This window comes from Hemicordylus capensis, chromosome 16 (assembly GCF_027244095.1).
Source record: "Hemicordylus capensis ecotype Gifberg chromosome 16, rHemCap1.1.pri, whole genome shotgun sequence".
Classification (NCBI taxonomy): domain Eukaryota; kingdom Metazoa; phylum Chordata; class Lepidosauria; order Squamata; family Cordylidae; genus Hemicordylus; species Hemicordylus capensis.
The window spans coordinates 2,633,637-2,653,702 of record NC_069672.1 but is presented as its reverse complement, the minus strand read 5'-3'; the positions used below and the strand labels follow the sequence as shown (position 1 = coordinate 2,653,702).

At 46.4% G+C, this 20,066-nt stretch overlaps 1 long non-coding RNA gene across 2 annotated transcripts in view; it reads right to left on the bottom strand.

Annotated features, from left to right (window-relative positions):
• The window catches only part of LOC128338677 (uncharacterized), a 187,432-nt gene that overhangs the window by 74,917 nt on the left and 92,449 nt on the right, over positions 1-20,066 (bottom strand). The window contains exons 4-5 of one of the 2 annotated variants that reach the window (XR_008312669.1): positions 13,030-13,184; positions 7,218-7,377 (exon numbers count right to left, since the gene is read on the bottom strand). This is a non-coding gene — a long non-coding RNA (uncharacterized LOC128338677). Of the gene's footprint in view, positions 1-7,217; positions 7,378-13,029; positions 13,185-20,066 lie in introns of those variants that run through there. The other variant, XR_008312670.1, reaches the window with a different exon arrangement.

Sequence of the window (20,066 nt, the reverse complement as noted above, 5' to 3'; positions counted from 1 at the left end):
AGGAGTGGCATGCTCCTAAATTGGAATCAGAGCAATCTCTCTACTGAGGATAGATCCCAGGACAACGAAGAGCCAGAACCCCCCAGCCCATCACAGGTAAGCAAATCAGTGACAGAAAAAATAGCAACTCATTTGCGAATTCAGGAGGCTTGTTCTCATGCCCGTTAAGTGGGTAGGATTGTGTGTGCTCCCAGTGTGAGTTAAAAGCTAGGTCAGGCGAGGGGGAAGTGACCATGCGGGAGGCAGATGCAGATGAATGCCGTTTCCCTCCTCCTCCTTTTGTCATATGAGAACGTGCCCATGAAATCGGTTACTAGCCGCTTCAGGACAGACAACAGAGAGGACTTCACACACTACTTGCCTAATTGATAGAATTCACCGCCACCGGATGGGGGGGTAGCCAGAGGCTTAAAGGACTTTGAAGAGGGATTCGCAACATGGACGGAGGTCTGTGCTCTCAGTCGGTAGATGCTAAATGTTCAGAGGCAGTGTTCATTGGCAGGCACACTTAACATTGGCTAAAACGTTGCTTCATGTTCCGAATCAAAGTCCCTCATGGGGAGGAGAGCTGGTCATGTGATGGTGAGCATGAATTGTCCCCTTTGCTAAGCAGGGTCCACCTTGCTTTGCATTTGGAGGGGTGACACCACATGAGCTCTGACTGCCGTAAGCTATTCCCCTTCGGGCAGGATAGGCAACCTCAGCTCTCCATTGCTGAGTGACAACTCCCTAGCAACTCTCCCAAGAAGCTGCTGCCTTATACTGAATCAGACTCTTGGTCCATCTCGCTCAGTATTGTGTCTACACTGACTGGCAGCTAGGGGTGTGCATGGAACCGGCTGGCCCAGTTCAGTTCGAGTCCGGACCGGACTCAAAACAAACTGGGCCAGTTTGGTCCAGTACCCCCTTGAACCCCCCCGGTTCGGTTCAGTCCGGGGGGTTCGTGAGCTTCATTTTTTGCCCACGCAGAGGCCAATTGCACAGGTGCGTGGCCTCCAAAATGGGTGCTTCACCGAGTAGGGAAGGCCGAAAACCGGACGAAGAGCGGCCAAACAGCCAACGAGCCAGATGAACCAGCTTTTGGGGAGGCATATAGAAAGTTGTCGGGGGAGTGGAAACCTCCATGGACACACACACTCAGGCAGAGCATACTGGGGCTTCTGGGGGCCGTGCAGCCCCCGAGCTCCCCAGCCCCTGCTGGCATCTCGGAGCCGGAAATCGTGTGGGTGGCCGATCCGGCTGCCCAGGGCTCCCCCCTCGCTCACCGCCCCCCGCCCCAAACCGGGTCTCACGGATCGTGAGACCCGGCTCACTGTGTTCTACTCAGGTTTGGGAGTTGTGTGTGCTCCCAATTTTGGGTTGTGTGAAAGCAAGATAGGAGGAAGACCTTGTCAGAAGTGATTGTGTGAAAGCAAGGAAGGAGGAAAACCTGGGTAGCATTTCCTCCTCCCTTGCTTCCACACAATCACTTCTCCCCAGGTTTTCCTCCAAACTTGCTTAAACACAACCAAAAACTGGGAGCACACACAACTCCCAAACCTGGGTAGAACACAGTTTTTGATTGTGTGAATGATCATTCTGTGTGTGAACACAGTAAGATATTCCCCTTAGGGGATGGGGCCACTCTGGGAAAAGCAGAAGGTTCCAGGATTCCTTCCTGGCAGCAACTCCAGATAGGACTGAGAGAGACTCCTGCCTGCAACCTTGGAGAAGCCGCTGCCAGTCTGTGTAGACAATACTGAATTGGATAGACCAAGGGTCTGACAGTAGAAGGCAGCTTCCTGTGTTCCTATGTGATAGCTCACTTGTCTTAAGGGGGCCAGAGGTACAGAGACGCTGAAGTAGGAAACCTCTTTTCTTTGACTAATGTATTTGAAAGTTCAGCTGGAGAAACCACAGAGGCCGGGAGGCTCACGGACATGGCCCCTACCTCCATCTGGATCTGGGAAAAGGGCTATGATGAATTTATTCTCGAGGATGGATTAGCCTCTCCCGAGAGGGGTAGCAGCTGCAGATGCAACAGCTCCACAACATGGAGTCAATAATTTGGGTAATCTCTCTTGGGAAGGTGAAATTTTTTTCTACCCACTGATTCCCAGAGTTATTTTCAGCTCAAGCAGAAAGTCACGGTCCACGGCAGCTGAGGGCATGCTAACCAAAACGGAGAATCTACTGGACAGGCAAGGGCAGTCGGGAGAACAGAAAAATGTGCTGCGGGATTCGGCCAAGGGCTCATCAAGGGCTCATCAAGGGCTCAGAGAGCCAGCGTGGTGTAGTGGTTAGAGTGCTGGACTAGGACCGGGGAGACCCGAGTTCAAATCCCCCTTCAGCCATGATACTAGCTGAGTGACTCTGGGCCAGTCACTTCTCTCTCAGCCTAACCTACTTCACAGGGTTGTTGTGAAAGAAAAACTCAAGTATGTAGTGCACCACTCTGGGCTCCTTGGAGGAAGAGCGGGATATAAATGTCATCATCATCATCATCATCATCCTGCCTCGCACAGTGGCAAACCAGGTGCTTCTGGGAAGCCCCCAAGCAGGGGGAAGGGGGCAACCATCCCCTCCCTTGTGGCTCCCAGCACCTGACCCTCAGGGGCGTGCCCCCTTGACATACAGCTATTCCGGCTCATAGCTATTGGTAGCCCTCTCCTCCATGAATGTGTCCAATCCCCTCTTAGATCTGTCTGGATTGGTGGCCATCACCACACTCGGTGGCAGCAGGTTCCACAGTTTACCTACAACTTGTGTAAATAAATACTTATCAGAACATAAGAAGAGCCCTGCTGGATCAGACCCAAGGGCTATCTTGTCCAGCACCCCATATCTCACAGTGGCCCACCAGATACCTCTGCGAAGGAAACCCACAGGCAAAGGGTGAGGGCATGCCCTCTCTCCTGCTGTTGCTCCCCTGCAACTGGGATTGAGAGGCATCCTGCCTTTGAGGCTAGAGGTGGCCCACAGCCACCAGCTAGTAGCCATCGATAGCCCTGTCTTCCATGGATTTGTCTAAGCCCCATTTAAATCCATCCAAGCTGGTGGCCATCACTGCATCCTGTGGCAGGGAATTCCATAGGTTAATTACACATGGTGTGAGAAAGTGCTTCCTTTCGTTTGTCTTAAATTTCCTGGCAATCACTTTTCATGGGGTAACCGCTGGATCTAGTGTTGTGCGAGAGGGAGAAAATCTTCTCTCTCCCCGCTCATATCTGTCCTGAATCTCTCAGCATTTAGCTTCAATTAATGCATGCTGCCTCAACAGCATCACGGGTGCCGTATGCATGCAAAGTAGTAAGCCATTTTGATATTGCTAGACTTCCTGTTGGTTTATCTAACTCTAGGAGAATTGTTTCGTCTCTGTTATTGGATCGACACTGTTAGCGCTGGTCTGTGGCAGAAATAAAGATATGTGTATGTCAATGTCATTGAATGAAATAGAAGCTATGCTGATCACGTCAGCAGAGAATAGCTAGTGCAGCCTATTTAGAAACCATGAGTAGCTTAGCCAGATCTGGCTCAGTCAAGAGCTAATGGAAACACGGGTGCCTCATTTGCCTTTGATTTTCATCTTTTCTCTCCCCTTTCTACCAGTAGTGGGGCTAATGCCTTCTAAGAAAGAGAGAAAGAGACCTTTAATCCCTATCGGAAGCTGGCCAAAAACAATATATTATTATTATTATTATTAGACACACTTCAGATTATTCAGATTATTATTAGACCTCTTCAGATTACTTTAACGTATGGTGGGGATCTCGCAGAAGAAGGCACTCTCTGGGGATGTGCAAACCAGCTCGAAGTTGAGCCAGTTTAACGTTGAGCCGGTCTGGTTCGACGATCCGGGGGTCGAACCGAACCACCCCCTGTTCGGTCTGACCCCGGACCAGGGGTGTATCTAGGATGGGGCAGCCAGGGCACGTGCCCTGGGCGCCACTTGAAGGGGGTGCCATTTTTTAAAATTATTATTTTTTAAACAGCCACTGAAAACAAAATGCCCACCACGCATGCTCAAACAGCTTCTGTGAGGCCCTAGGCCATGTGAGGCCCAGAGGCCATTTGAGCATGTGCAGTGGCCATTTTGTCTCCAGTGGCCATTTTTTTAAAATTATTTTTAAAATGGCCATGACACATGCTCAAATGGTCTCTGTGAGGCCCTAGAGGCCAGCGGGGGAGGGGGGACCTTTGCAGACCACCCCCCATGGCCTTTAGGAAGCCCCCCAAAGGGGCTACAGATAAAAATACTATTTTTAAAATTTAATATAATATAAATAACTGTACACATGTTCAGTTTGGCAGTATGTACAGAGAATCAGGGCTTGTGAATACTGAGATGAAGCTTATGAGCTAGGATTGTATTCATTTGCTCTTACTTTGCTTCTTGTGATAAGTGAGTTAAATGTGATGTCTTAACAATATGGCTATTAATGGTGAATTTGTCTTTGAATCTCAGTGTGAAATCCTTAGTATTAAGGCCCACTGGGAGTTTCTTGCTCTCTTTCTCTCATTTTAACTGTCCTTCTGAAATACTAGAACATATTCCAAGCAATGACACAGTTTACTCTGCATATCCTTTAATTATTTTCAGAGTATCTGGGGAAAGTCAAATTCTCCATTGATTTTTAAAACTTATGTAATAGTGATACTACAATGCATAATAGAGAATTAGACAGGCACTTCTGTTTCATTTTCCAAGTACACCTCCATATAGTATTTGGGTATTTCATAAGCCCCAGCATACTGAAATTTGTAGTTTTCCAGGTTTTTTTGGTCTGGCTACATCCACTGCTAAATAGTTTTTGAAATATTAAAAGATTAAGGAACTTGACTTGTATTTTTCAGCTGATATTATGGTAAAGTTATCTGAAATATGGGTGTCAGATGTTTGGACAGGGGGCACAATTTCAGTGCTTGCCCTAGGCACTATTTTCCCTAGATACACCTCTGCCCTGGACTGAACACCCCCGGACTGTTCTGGGGGTTCGCAAGGTTTTTTAAAATATTATTATTATTTTAATTTTTTTTACCTGCTTAGCAAGGAGGACAAGTCCTGTGTGATACCACAAGACCAGCTCTCCTCCTTTGAGAGGTGCAAATAACCCTGCAATAACTTCTTTGGGAAGCCAACTCCTCTCCTGCATCAGGCTCTGCTTCTGCCGTGACTGACTTAACTGTTTCCAGCTGCATCTTATCGAACGATTCATGGTCGCAAGCAGCCCTGTTGAACAACAGCCAGGTTGTTCCCAGGGCACCAGATTATGGTATCGCTGGCTTTCACATGTAGCTCTGACTCCTCCGGAGAATGACTCGACTCATGAATATGCAAAGTCAATCCGGAAAGCTTCCTTCAGAAGAGGGAGTTAAGACCTTTGGCATTTGAGCTAGAACACAATTGGATTGTTCTCACCGAGGCTTATGGGTAGTGATAGGTGCACCAGTTAGTGAGATCATTCCCACGGCTGGCCCTACCTGGGTAGGACTGGGCAGCCCAAGTAGGACTGGTTGTCCCCAACCCTGAGATGGGTCCCAATCCTGCCACTCCTCCCCTGGGTAGCCCTGATCAGCAAACCAGGCTTAAAGTGAGGTAGGCAGACAAGCACACGCCTCCTACCTCACTCAATGATCATGTGGAGCTCTGTGCTGCCGGCAGCTCTTCCTGGTCCGCCGACAGCCATCTTTATCATAGAGCTGGGGGGAAGGAGCAGACAGGTGGCACAGAGCTTTCCCAATGCACTGTGGGCTACCTGTGATGACCCCCATGGGGGTCATGGAGGAAGATTCTTCAGATGAAGACCTGGAGCAGGTTGAAACTCTGGTTGACTCAGCAGAGACAGAGCCGGCAGGCTTGCAGGCCCCTCTGTCTCCTTCCCTTCATCCTCCCAATAAAGCCTCCAAGGCCTCTGAAGTTGAGGTGCCTGTCCCTAATCCCTGGCAGTGACATGTGGCCAGGCTCAAAGGGAGGAATGCTGCAGGTCGGAGAGGCTGGCCAGAAGGAACAGGTGTTCCAGCTCTGACCTGGCTGCATCTCCCTGACATCTCCTGACATCTCCCTGACATCTCCTGGATGGATGGAGCTCTCAGCATGTAGCCTATTTAGCACAGCCTGAAAGCTGGATCCGTGCTGGAAACAATGTCTGTGGTGACCAGCCTTGACCCTGGTCCACCTTGGCCCTGGAATCTGAACCTGTTTTGTTTTGAGTGACTGTGGTTCGTATCCCCTGCTGATCCTGATGTCTGTGGAATTCCCGGTGCTGACTTTGTACAACGTTTGGACTATGCTTCATCTCTGTTCCCATCTGACTGCATCTTTCGGCTATCCCTTCCCCTCTGGAAGGAGTGATTTCAGAGGTGCTGGGCAGCCAGCCAATGCAGGTGATAATACCTGGTACAGATATAACCCCCTTGTCACCGTTGGGCTTTCAGCCGTGCTTCTCATGTGAGTGCACTAGTGGCAGAGCCCAACGGAGGCTCTGGTCATGTGGGAGGAAGAAGGTAGGTTCCAATGTTCCCTCTAACGGGGATTCCCAGATGTTGTTGACTACAACTCCTATGATCCCCAAGCAAAGGCTATTGCAGCTGGAGATGCTGGGAGTTGTAGTCAACAACATCTGGGAATCCCTGTTGGGGGGAATACTGGTAGGTTCCTGCCTTCTCTCCAGCTCATGACCCCCAGTTTGGTCACGAGAATGGAGACACAGTCACACCTCCCTGGAAACAGGGACTCACCTATGGTGAGCAAACACATCCTCCAGATGACCAGTATAAACCAGTATAAAAACCACCAGGTTTATTCTGTGCTAACTGCAAGTCCAAATCAGGATTGGTTGCCCTCTCATCCACCTCACATGCTTTCCTCACATGGTGTACCTCTAGCAATGGAAAGGAAGTAGGGAGATCTCTCTCTTTCCTCTTGGAACCTTGGAGAGCCACTGCTAGTCAGTGTAGACAATTCTGACCTAGCTGGACCAATGATCTGACTCAGTATAAGGCAGATTCCCATGCTCCTACGTTGGAATTTGGAACTCCAAATTATGGGGACAAATTCAAATAAAAAGAATTGGGGGAGCGTCTGTATGGTAAGCCCTTATGCCTAAAGCACAACTGCATCCATGTTTGAAAATAGGGAGGTAAACACCTTTACTACCATATCAATGAAATATTTGATAGGAACGCTGCATGAGGATAACAAAATCAGTTTTAGCTGCAAAATCCCACCCCCCACCTGCAGACTCCAGAAGTTTGCAATTCATTGTCTCTTCTGCTGCCTCTGCCTTATTCTAGCTCATTCTTATTGTGGACCGAGGGAAATGTTACCTCCGGAATTAAATCCCAGCTCTTCCACTGTGCCGGCCCTGGAGTACATCTTCTGAATACCGGAGTGTCTGACTAATAAGGAGACAGAAGCTTATGTAAATAGAAGTGCTCTGTTTTCCCTTGTTCTGCCTTAAGCACTCTCTAAGCCACTACAATGTCTTTGCCGATTCACATTAAAATAATTTACACAGGGCTGTTTGGCAAAAAGGCAAACGGAAGCAGGTTATTGCCTCCATGCTGAGCTGATGTACTCCTGTGGGATTCCAGGGCGGCAGTGTCAGAAATGGGTCCTTTTTATCGCTGGGGAAATCAGCATGGACTCAAATGCCATATAAATTTGCAGGGCTGCACTATCTACTGGGAGTGTGCATGAAACATTTTTTTCATTTTGATTTGTACCCGAATTGAAACACCCCCGATTTGTTTTGGGTCTGAATCTGATCCCCCAAATCACCCCAGATTCTATTTGTACCCAAATTTTCCGAATCTGAATTGATTCGGATCAAAAAAGGGTCCTGGGGCCAAAAGTGTGGGGTGGGTGGTAGTGTCCAATGGGTGTAAGCAACTACCCAGATTTCAAAGAAAATGGGCAAAAGGGTGGTTTTTAAACAATTTTTGAAGTTGGCGTGTCTTTAAGCTTTTCCCCATAGGGAATAATGGGGATTTCAGCAACCATATAGCTCCACGTGAGGGGCACCAGGGTGGCCCAGAGAGGGTTGTGGTGGGTGGTTGCCATTATTTAAATCCCCCTAGTCAAGAATTTCTTTATAGTGAGCTCAGGAGGGAGATGAGCTATAAAAGTAGGGATGTGCACGAACCTGTTCGGAGGCCCTTTTACGGGCCCCCAAACAGGTCAGAAAGACCGGCAGTTTGGCTGGTTCAAAGGTGGCGGGGGATAACTTTAAGGATTGGGGAGGGCACCTGCCTTTGAACTGGCAAGGGCCTGTACCGTGCACACCACTAATACAGAGGAGGAATATCTTAAGCTGGCTGGCTTCATCTGATCTTTGGTCATGTCTGAGGATAAACCAACTTATCTGCAACATGGCCAGGAGATACAAGCATCAACTCCGAAAGCGGAAAATGGGCTCCCGACATGAATTCCTGTGGCGGCCATCTCAGGCCAGCAAATCCTTCCAAAGGATATTGAAGCTGTGTTTCAAATTTAACTCAAAGACAGTATTGACCTTGTGAACATGAGTTACACTCTGCAGTTGTCTAGGACAATGTTTACAGCAGTATTAGACCAAATTACTCAAGCTGTGTCCAAAGCAGCCCCACTTCTGTGACGATATTTTTGGAAACACTTGTAAAATGCTTGCCTGTTTATGAATATTTATTTATTTATTCTTTTTTTTTAATACTGCCCTTCCAAAATGGCTCAGGGCAGTTTACAATTAAAACAGAAATTATAAAACAGCGTAAAATAACAACAATTAACAATTAAAACGTCATAAACCAGCAATTAAACAACAGGAACAATTTAAAAACCCTGAAAAACCAGGTTACAACATTAAAACCATTTACAACTATTTAAAAGCCCTGGAAGGCCAGGCCAAACAGATAGGTTTTGAGGTCTCTCCTGAAAGCCAATAAAGAATTCAAATGACGGATTTCTGCTGGGAGTGCATTTCAGAGCCCAGGAACAGCTATAGAGAAGGCCCGCCTCTGAGTCGCCACCAGGCGCACCAGTGGTAGCTGGAGACGGACCTCTTCAGATTACCTTAACATGTGGTGGGTATCACACAGAAGAAGGCACTCTCTGGGGATGTGCGAACCGGCTCGACATCAAGCTGGTTCGGTTCGACAGTCCAGGGTTGAATCGAACCACCCCCTGTTCAGTCCGACCCCGCACCAAACACCCCCAAACTGTTCGGGGGGGTGTTAACCTTACCCCCCTTGGGGGAGTTGCTGGAGGCAGGGCCCGTGCCACGCAAAAGACAATCACACAGGCACGTGGCCTCCAAAATGGCCACCACACCGCTGGGAGAAGGCCAAAAACTGGCCAAAGAGTGGCCGAACCGGCCAGAGGGGGCCATAGGGAGAGCTGGCAGGGGGCAGGGAACCTCCGCAGACTCCCCAGCCGCCTCCAGCAACTCCCCTGAGGGGGATAAGGTAAATAACCAGCACTTTGTATTTCGCCCAGAAACATATCGGCAGCCCATCTAACTGTTTCAAGACAGGCATAATATAGTCTCTCCAGGCTGCCCCAGAGACCAATCTGGCTGCCACATTTTGAACTAACGGAAGTTTCTAAACTACATACAAAGGCAGCCCCACGTAGAGCGCATTGCAGTAGTCAAGCCTGGAGGTTACAAAGCATTTACAAAGTATTCTCTCTCTCCATTCCCTTCATTAATCCTCATCAGCCCATTCATTGCTGGAGCACTGATTGGCTGAGATTCCCTTTGTGAATAATACAGGAAGTATTGGCCACCCTCTCAGTTGGCCTTATTTGACCCCAGTGATGTCATCATGTAGCCAATTGATGTAACATCATTCATTTTTTACATTTTTATTTTTACATTTATATCCTGCTCTTCCTCCAAGGAGCCCAGATTGGTGTACTACATACTTGAGTTTCTCTTTCACAACAACCCTGTGAAGTAGGCTAGGCTGAGAGAGAAGTGACTGGCCCAGAGTCACCCAGCTAGTATTATGGCTGAATGGGGATTTGAACTCGGGTCTCCCCGGTCCTAGTCCAGCACTCTAACCACTACACCACGCTGGCTCTCCCACTACACCACGCTGGCTCATGACGTCATCCCACTCTCTATGATCCCTGATAGGTTATAGTCACCCATGTGATTTATCCAAGCAAGAGAATGAAGCTGATGATAGTGCCAAAGGCACATAACCAAAGGCGTGGTTTTTAAATGAAATATTTATATTCCTTGCCATTAGGAACAAAGGAGGCTGTCTTCTACTGAGTCAGACCCTTGGTGCATCTAGCTCAGGATTGTCTACCCAGACTGGCAGCGGCTTCTCCAAGGTTGCAGGCAGGAGTCTCTCCCATCCTTACCAGGAGATGCTGCCAGGGATTGAACCTGGGATCTTCTGCATGCAAAGCAGATGCTCTTCCACTGAGTTACGGCCCCATCCCCTATTTATAGCGACTTACCTGCTATTTTGGGACCAATACCAATATTCTGAAACTGAAGAATATGCAGCCACGTGTTTGTTTTAAATAAATGTTTATGTCTCTTCCTAGTGTGGCAATTTAGAGGTCAAGGCTGAATCAAATTAAGCATTTTGATTCCTGGGCTATAACTGTTTGGGGTGGACCAGTTGGGTCACTGATGGCTTCTCCTTTCTCCTTTCTGTATAATGGACCATTATACAGAACATTAGTTCAAGACTAAGCAACTTCATTGGCTTTGGTTGGTTTCTTGTGGGTACTGTAATGTCTGTACAAAACCCATGGTACCTTCTTCAGCAGCTGCACACTCTCCACATTCAAAACACCGGCACTCATCCAACACACAGAAGTGTTAAGAAGATGACACTGAAGGTGCTTTGAAGCATACTCCAGTGTCTTTTAATTGTCAACAGGTGGAGCAGAAGATTGCTTTTGTTTACCAATTAATGGCCATTTTTCTGATAAGCTGGTATCAGCTGAAAGAACTCAAAGGAACAGGTAGAATATATTATTATCCACTGAGCTATTTTAACCCATTTACACTTCTAGAAACACTTTACTCATCTGATATTGAGGTCAAATAGAGCCTTGTCAAGTTTTTAAACTTGCTTTGGGCATGGGAATGATTCTAGGCCCATTCACACATTGGTCGCATTCGGACGTAACCCCAAACTGTAGTTGAAGGGGTCTCTGGTTAGATTTTCTGTACGTCCAAAGTGTGCAACTGCAGTTCAAACTGAAAATAGACCCGAGATTATCCAGACTCTGATTTGTACCTTCAGTTTGTAGTGAGTCTCGCTGTCTGTACCTCTAGTTAAGCGGTGCCAGTGTTTCCTATAGGCGAGGAGAGCTGGTCTTGTGGTAGCAAGCATGACTTGTCCCCTTAGCTAAGCCAGTTGTATCCCAGCCTGTGAGGTCTTCTCAGCTGGCCCTCCTCGGTGTCCCGGTGTCGTAAATCTGTTGGCTCGGCTAACCCAACAGGATTTACAACACCTTCAGCTCTACTTCTGTGAGTTAAACAGAAAGTCTGGAAATAAGAGTAGCAGTGAAGCTGCATGAATGAAAGCGAAAAAAGAATCACAAAGAAAAATAGTAGCAAACAAAATAAAGACCCTTGAACTAAACTAGGTACCTCCCTCTACGATAACTGAGTAATAACTGGAAAAACAACAGAGCAAGGAATGAACAGAACCAGGAACAATAGAGCAAAGAATGTACAGAACAAGGGCAGGCTGGAACATGAAAGGTTGAAGAATGCTAAGTAGGAACACAGTCTGCAGTAAGTGAAAGTTGCTAACAGCAATCTGTGCCAATAACAGTCTGCTTAATATAGGGCTCAAGATAACCGGCGGCCAATCAGGCTTTCCTGACTCAGCACTTCTATTGCCTCTCCTGTGAGATCTTGCGCCTGCGTGTCTTCCACTGAGCCTCTCTCTTGAGATGTCTTCTTAACACAGGTGAAATTCCAGCTTCCTCCTGATCACCCTCTTCAGCAATCATGTCTGCCAGCTGTCGAGATTCCTCTGTATGCTGCGTTCCAGCCCAGGTCCAGAGTCTGCTTCCCCAGCCAAATCCTGCTGCTGTGCCTCTGAGCCTGTACTCCCAACCGAGTCCTCCCGTTCCTCCTCTGACTCTTCTGACTCAGAGGTCTGAGCCATGACACCCAGGCCCTGATGTAGTGCGGAGGGCCTTCTCTGTGGCTGCCCCTCTTCTTTGGAATGCTCTACCCCCTCCAGATTTGTTCAGCCCCCTCCATGCCTGCTTTTAAGGCCCTTCTTAAGATCCACCTGTTTTGCCAGGCGTCTGCCCTTTAATTATTATTATCTTGATATATAATTTGCTAAGGCATACCCGTGGCTAATCCCATGTGTGGCAGCTCTCGCGAGAGTTCGGAGAGCTGCCAGATAGTGACGAGGATGGGCAAGGGGAGGAAACGGCGGCGGGGAGAACTAGAAAGCACGCCAGGCCATCCTATCTGTGCATTTTATTATGGGAAAGTATGTTTAGCGGTTTTAGTTTTTTAGTAGCGTGTCTCTTTTTAAATTGTAATTATTTTAAATTTTAGCCTTTTTACAATAGCTATCATCATATTTGCAGTCATCTCTATTAACATGTAACTCTTCTCCAGTATTACCTTAATTTAATGTGTAATTTTATGCTGGTCTCTGACCGTAATAAAGCTTGATAGATAGATAGATAGATTAGCTAGTTATTATTTTAATTAATTGTCATTGGTTTTGTTAAGTCTTTGGAGGAGGCAGTATATAAGAAAATGTCAATAAATAAATAACTAATAAACTCTCCCCTCCTTGCCCCCCCCTTCCCCGCAGTTAGTACCGCTGTCCTGTAGCACCAGTTTGTTTTTTTAAGTGTGCAAAGGGGTGGCTTATTCCTCTCACACACACACCATCACAATGGTGGTGGTGGGGGCGGCTCTGAAGCCCTTCAGATCCGGGCTCCCAAATGACCTGGGTCATCATTACTGGTCGTCATCATCATCATCATCATCATCATCATCATCATCATCATCATCATCACAGTATTAGTAGAAGAGGCGTTCTGCCCCCAAAGAGGCTTGGCCATACCTGACAGTGTTGGAAGAACAATTGGAGATCAATTGAGTGTAAAGGACAGTCTCAAGGTCATTCAACAGGGCAGTGGCAGACACAGAACATGAACACAGGTCCTTGGAGTACGGGCTCACGTGAGCGCATCAGATTGCTTCCCATTAAAACCGCATCTGTTAATACAGCGGAGATAAATATGAGGGCGATTGTTTCCGCCTTGCGCCTCCCATTAGCAAAAAGCACAACCATCTGCCTTAAAACAACCACAGTGATTTATTATTCATTAAGAGCAAAGCATCATCCAGAAACGAGAGGCATGGTGACAAAATGCGACTGTCTGCTTGCAAAATGCTCAGAAAGGCAAAATATGTGGAGATCTGATGCAGCAAGGAAGTACAGAAAGGTGCAAATTTCCTGGAGTTTCTGCAAAACCACCCAGCAGAAGTGAAGCCAACACAGAAATACAATGAGATTAAAGGATTTCAGTCCCCCATGTCCAATTTCTCTGGAACTAAACTACCAAAATTGGAAACTGAGCTGTTTCGTTTTTATTGTTATTATTTTGAAGGAATTTTTCTATGTTGCAATTGGATTCAGGAACAGGGATCCATAACCCCATCATTTCCCTTGAAAAAATTTGCTAGTTTTATAGGAACTTTTAAAGCTTTTGCCAGAATTCTATAGATGTTTGCCTAGAAGTCCCCAATTTTTGCATTTCCTAGCTTCGAAATACAAATCTCAGGGCTTGAAATGTTTGTCTCAAATATAAGGTGAGCCTTTTCACTAATAATGCGGAAGCTCTCCTGAGCTTGGAAGAAATCCAAGCAACTTCCCCATAAAATTTGAACATAACTCTGATGATTTCTGTGCTAGTCCAAACTAGAGAGACCAGACTTGTAAGTTCCCCCTTTCCTCCCACCCCAACCAGGACTAGATAGGTCCAAGGCCCATCCAGTCCAGCATCCTGTTTTCCACAGTGGCCCACCAGATGCCTCTGAGAAGCCCACAGGCGAGAGCTGAGGGCATGCACTCTCTCCTGCTGCTGCTGCTCCCCTGCAACTGGTATTTGGAGGCATCGTGCCTCTGAGGCTGGAGGTGGCCTATAGCCACCAGATGAGTAGACAAGGATAGACCTGTCTTCCATGAATTCATCTAAGCCCCTTTTAAAGCCATCCAAGCTAGTGGCCATCACCACGTCCTGTGGCAGAGAGTTCTATAGATTAATGATGTGCTATATGAAAAAGTACTTCCTTTTGTTGGTCTTAAATCTCCCAGCCTTCAGTTTCATGGGATGACCCCTGGTAACAACAACAACAACAACAACAACAACAACAACAATAAACATTATTTGTTAGCTGCCCCATCACAAATTGTTCTCTGGGAGGCTCACAACACAACATTAAAATGTGAAATGAAAAGACACAACACATTAAATCACAACAGACCAAAAGGAGGTAAAGAAAATAGAAAAAAATAATACAAAGCAATTTTAAAACTCTTTTAAAAATCAGTTAAAATAAAATTTAAAACTCAGAATTTAAAATGTCTGATTGAACAAAAAGGCCTTTCCCTGGTGTCATAAGAACATAGGAACATAGGAAGCTGCCATATACTGAGTCAGACCATTGATCTATCTAGCTCAGTATTGTCTTCACAGCGGCTTCTCCAAGGTTGCAGGCAGGAATCTCTCTCAGCCCTGTCTTGGAGATGCTTCCAGGGAGGGAACTTGGAACTTTCTGCTCTTCCCAGAGTGGCTCCATCCCCTAAGGAGAATATCTTCCAGTGCTCACACATCAAGTCTCCCATCCATATGCAACCAGGGTGGACCCTGCTTAGCTAAGGGGACAAGTCATGCTTGTTCCCACAAGACCAGCTCTCCTCTCTTAAAAGAACAAAGTGATGAAGCCAGGCAAACCTCATTGAGGAGGCTATTCCACAAACTGGGTGCCACCACCAAAAAGGCCCTTTCCCTAGTAGCCACCCTCCTCACCCCGTTTGGCAGGGGCACCCAGAGGAGGGCCTCCAAAGAAGATCTTAGGACTGGATTGGGACATTTGGGGCAAGGCGCTCTCTCGGGTAACCCAGTCCCAAGCCATTTAGGGCTTTGAAGATTAAAACCAGCACTTTGAATTGGTTCTAGTGTTGTGAGAGCGGGAGAAAAATGTCTCTCTGTTCACTACTCCCTGCATAATTTCATACACCTCTGTCATGAATGCACCACTGAGAGACCTAAACGGCCAAGTTGAAGATAGATCATTCTGGAGATAATCTATCTATGTGGTTGCTAAGAGTCGACACCGACTTGACGGCACGTAATCTATCTATCTGTCTGTCTGTCTGTCTGGTCTCCCCATAGTTGCCTCATTTCCAAAATAAAAAGCCCCAGATGCTGTAGCCTAGCCTCATAAGGAAGGCGCTCCAGGCCCCTGATCATCTTGGCTGCCCTCTTCTGCACCTTTCCCAGTTCTGCAAGTCCTTAAGAGACGGTGACCACAACTGTACTGCGTACAGTTATTTTGCAATCTAGCCATAGTGGGTGGAATCGGTTCTGCACATCTCCACCTCATAGATGCCAGGTGGCTATGAATGATCTTCTCAAGAGCAATCTTCTCTATGGAGGATCGTCTCTATGGCGGATCTTCTCACGAGCTTCTGTCGATTAAGAAGTTGGAAACAGCCAGGGGGACAGCTATGTATCTGCATTATATACTACTGGGGTTTAAAAAATGTACTGAATTGAATCAGATGTGTGACAGCCTCTTTCTGTCAGCGGAATTCACCTGATATAATGGGACCCACAATAACGGCAGTCACTAATGAGCCTGCAGTTTTGTGCTTATGAATACAGCTCATTTGTGGTTATTTGGGTGGAATTATGGCTATTTTATTGTGTCCTGCCGTATTTAGGGTACCGTTTCACCCACTCCGATCAGCAGTTATTTTCAGTGAAAAAGACCATAATGGTCTTCAAGGGGAGATGGAATAAACAGGATGTGCTGATTACTCTGCACAGCTATTAAAAATGTGCCAAGGAGCCACAGAGGTAGGGCTGATAGTCTGTTGCCTTATGAGTGGAAAGGAAGGGATTCTTTGAGCGTAACCTTGGGAGACTGCTCTTTTTCTACAAGTCCAGCTGCTTCTGAAGGGGAGCATCAAGAACTCAATGGCACAGCCCAGGCATTCCTAGGATAATTATATTTTCCTAGGCACAAGCACAGCACAGGACTTATACATTCCTAGGATACCCTAGGAACAAAGGAAGCTGCTTTATACCAAGTCAGACCACTGGTCCATCTAGCCCAGTGTTGTCTATACAGTACTGAGGCCATTATGGCTGGGGGGGTGATGGGAGTTGTAGTCCATTAATGTCTGAGGTCCCAAGGCTGAGAACCACTGAGCTAAGCAAACACCCCTGAAGTCTTTAAGGCTCTAGGGAGCTGTTGCCAAATCCTCATTAGTCTTAAAAACAAGATAGGAGGCTGCCTGCTACTGAGTCAGACCCTTGGTCCATCAAGCTCAGGATTGTCTTCACAGACTGGCAGCAGCTCTCCAAGGTTTTCAGGCAGGAGTCTCTCCCAGACCTACCTGGAGATGCTGCCAGGGATTGAACCTGGGACCTTATGCAAAGCAGATGCTCTACCACTGAGCTACAGCCTCATCCTAAAATAAATGACAGGAAATGCCCACTAGCTCCTCCCCAATGGGTTTCTCCAATGGATGACCATTGGCCATTTCAGAATTCAATGCATTCCATGGCCATTGGGTCCATCGCCATTGGGTCCAAAGCAGACTGAAGACCACTTCTGAATAAGGACATTTGAACTACCAAATGCTCTGCTCCCTTTGGAACATTGGAGGTTGCCTTCCACTGGTGGAATGATGGACCATTGGTCCATCTAGCTCAGTATTGTCTACACAGACACGGCTGCAGGTAGGCATCTCTCTCTGCCCTATCTTGGAGATGCTGCCAGGGAGGGAACTTGGACCCTTCTGCTCTTCCAAGAGTGGCTCCATCCCCTGTGGGGAATCTCTTCCAGTGCTCACACATCAAGTCTCCCATTCATATGCAACCAGGGCAGACCCTGCTTAGCTAAGGGGACAAGTCATGCTTGCTGCCACAAGACCTGCTCTCCTCCAGTTTGTTGCACTAATTCTGATGATTGTGTTCCAGACTAGGGTTGCACAAGCATAACCGTGTTTGTGTTTGCACAGCAGGGCATACAACTTGTGGCAGGCCTCCTACGTTTTGCAGGGAGCTTTTGTGCAAGAATGCATGGACACAATTCCAAACATCCTTGTGATGTCGCATCGCTCCTGAATAACAAGCAGAAGCACACCATTGGTCAGGCTCTCAGCCAAAATGAAACACCTCAGTTTCCCATTTCAGTAGTTTAGTTGCAGAGCAATTGGAGATGGGAAACTGAAATCCTTTAATCTCTGGGCTGGCTCCACTTTTGCTGGGTGGTTTTGAAGAACTTCTTGGAAATTTGCATCTTCCTGTATTTCCTAGCCTCATCAAACCCCCAGATGTTCCACCTTTCCAAGCATTTTGCAAGCAGACACTAGAGTTCTGTTGCAATGCCTCTTGTTTCCGGATGATGCTTTGCTCTTAATGAAATTCCAACCTCCATGCCTGACCATTTCCAGGCATTTCCATCCTCCATGTCGGCGTTTCAAAAGTGCAAGCTTTTAAACAAAAACAAGCACCACGAACTGCAGTGTGTGGCTTCTCCCTCCTGAGTCCCAGGCTGAGAGAATAACAGTGAGCTTCATGCTACAATGCCCCTGTGTACACAAAGGAAATCAGACGAGTAATCTTTAGCCAGGGGTAACCACCAAATGAGATTCTGTGACGGGCAGGCATTTTGATATAAATGTAAATTGTTCCTTCACATTAGGAAATCAAATTATATCCTGTTAGTTGTGATTAATGAGGATTTTCCAACATGTCTACATGCAGTGAATGCTTCAAGACAACGGCCAGAATTGGAAACAGGATGGAGAGGGCCTTTGAATCGGTGGCAAGTGCAGATCAGTTTCCTTCTGTGCAATAACTGCAATCAGGGGTGCATCTGGGTCATTTGGGCACCTGGACCGCCCCTGGAGGGAGGGACCCCCAGCAGGAGGAGCCCCTCTGGCATGAGCCCCCCCCCAAAAAACCTACTCTTGGAGGCCTCCTGCCGTACCAAACTAAATAAAGTAGTTGATTTAGGAGATCCATCAGGGAGATAGTTTAAGCCTACATGCCTTGTTTGTTTGTTTGTCATATTTCTATCCTGTCTGATACAGACATCTCTACTGGTGGTGTACAAATTACAAACAACAACAAATATTAAAACAGTTAAACCCCTGCTAACTGGGCAAAGAGGCACCTTTTTAACATGGTGATTATCTTGTATTGAGCAGGGGGGGGAGTAACTGGCCCTATCCACCCCCAGCACAGCATCCCTCCAGTGACTGCTACTGGTGTCTGTCTTATGTTTCTTTTTAGATTGTGAGCCCTTTGGGGACAGGCATCCATCTTATTTTTAATTTATTATTTCTCTGTGTAAACTGCCCTGAGCCATTTTTGGAAGGGCGGTATAGAAATCAAATGAATCAAATAAATAAACAAATTTCACAAAACAACGCTCATAAAACAAGGTCACAGATACAGACATCTTACATTTAAAAACCGTCAGTTAAAAGCCTGAGAAAACAGGTACGTCTCGAAGATTCTGTTCAAAACAAACAGAGAAAGGGATGCTCTTATTTCAACAGGGAGCATATTCCAAAGCCCTAGAGCAACCACAAAGTTAGGAACACAGGAAGCTGCTGTATACTGAGTCAGACCATTGGTCTATCTAGCTCAGTATTGTCTTCACAGGCTAGCAGCGGCTTCTCCAAGGCTGCAGGCAGGAGTCTCTCTCCCAGCCCTATCTCGTTGGAGATGCTGCCAGGGAGGGAACTGGGAACCTTCTGCATGCAAACAGAAAAGATTCTGAGCTTCAGAAAACCTTCCCAGGCAAATACTGTTTGATTCACATACATAGGAACATTACAAGCTGGGGGAATTTGCAGTCCAAACCAGCTAATTACAAACTTTGGCAGACTCACTGCTTCTCTGTCAATTTGTACAATGTTGCTGTTTACATCCCTAAACCATCAGTATACAGCTCTATGCCTTGTGGACCCTAATTTTTGTTGAACTTGGTTTATCTAAGATTTGCAACTCATCATCTTCTGCGGGAGGGTTGGCTTCACATCCGGGAAATTGAGGTATAGCATGTTCTGAGTCAGCTGCTCTTGTGCCAGGGCTTGTGTGAGAAAAGCAAAATCCAGGTGGAAGAAGGGAAGGGAAGGGAAGGGAAGGGAAGGTGAGAGAGAGTGTATGAAGGCAGAGACAGCTCCACCACAAAGCAGACTGCATTGGGTCCCATCAAGAGATCTAAAAGCCTGAAAAAATCAGGATGATGATGATGATGATGATGATGATGATGATGATACAACTTTATTTGTTAGCCAACCCACATCATATTAAAACGAGGGATGTGCAAATGGATTCCAATTTGAATTGATTCAACTCGAATCTGGGTGATTCAAGTGATTCAAATCCAAATGAATCAACCCTTAAAAGGGCAATCTGATTCAATTTCAAATCAAATTTTTGACATTCGATTGATTCGAGAGCCATTGGACACCTTTTAAAAGCCATTTGGCCCCCCGAATGGGTTAAAAATGTACCAAAACAAGGTCAAATCAATTTGAATTGGTTTTGAATTTGAATCAAAATTTTGAATCATATTCGAATTCAATTTGAATTCAAAATGAATTTTTGGAATTCGATTCAAATTTGAAAAAATTTGAAAAATGCATTTCGTGCACATATCTAATTAAAACATCCAATACAAAAAACATTAATTAAACACATCAAATCACCACACACACAAAATGCAATACAAAACAATTTTAAAACTTGGTTATAAAAATCAAATCTAAAAACCAATTTTTAAAAGCCTGAGTGAACAGAAAGGACCTTTCCCAGAAAGGTCTTCACCTGGCATCTGGTGAAGTGT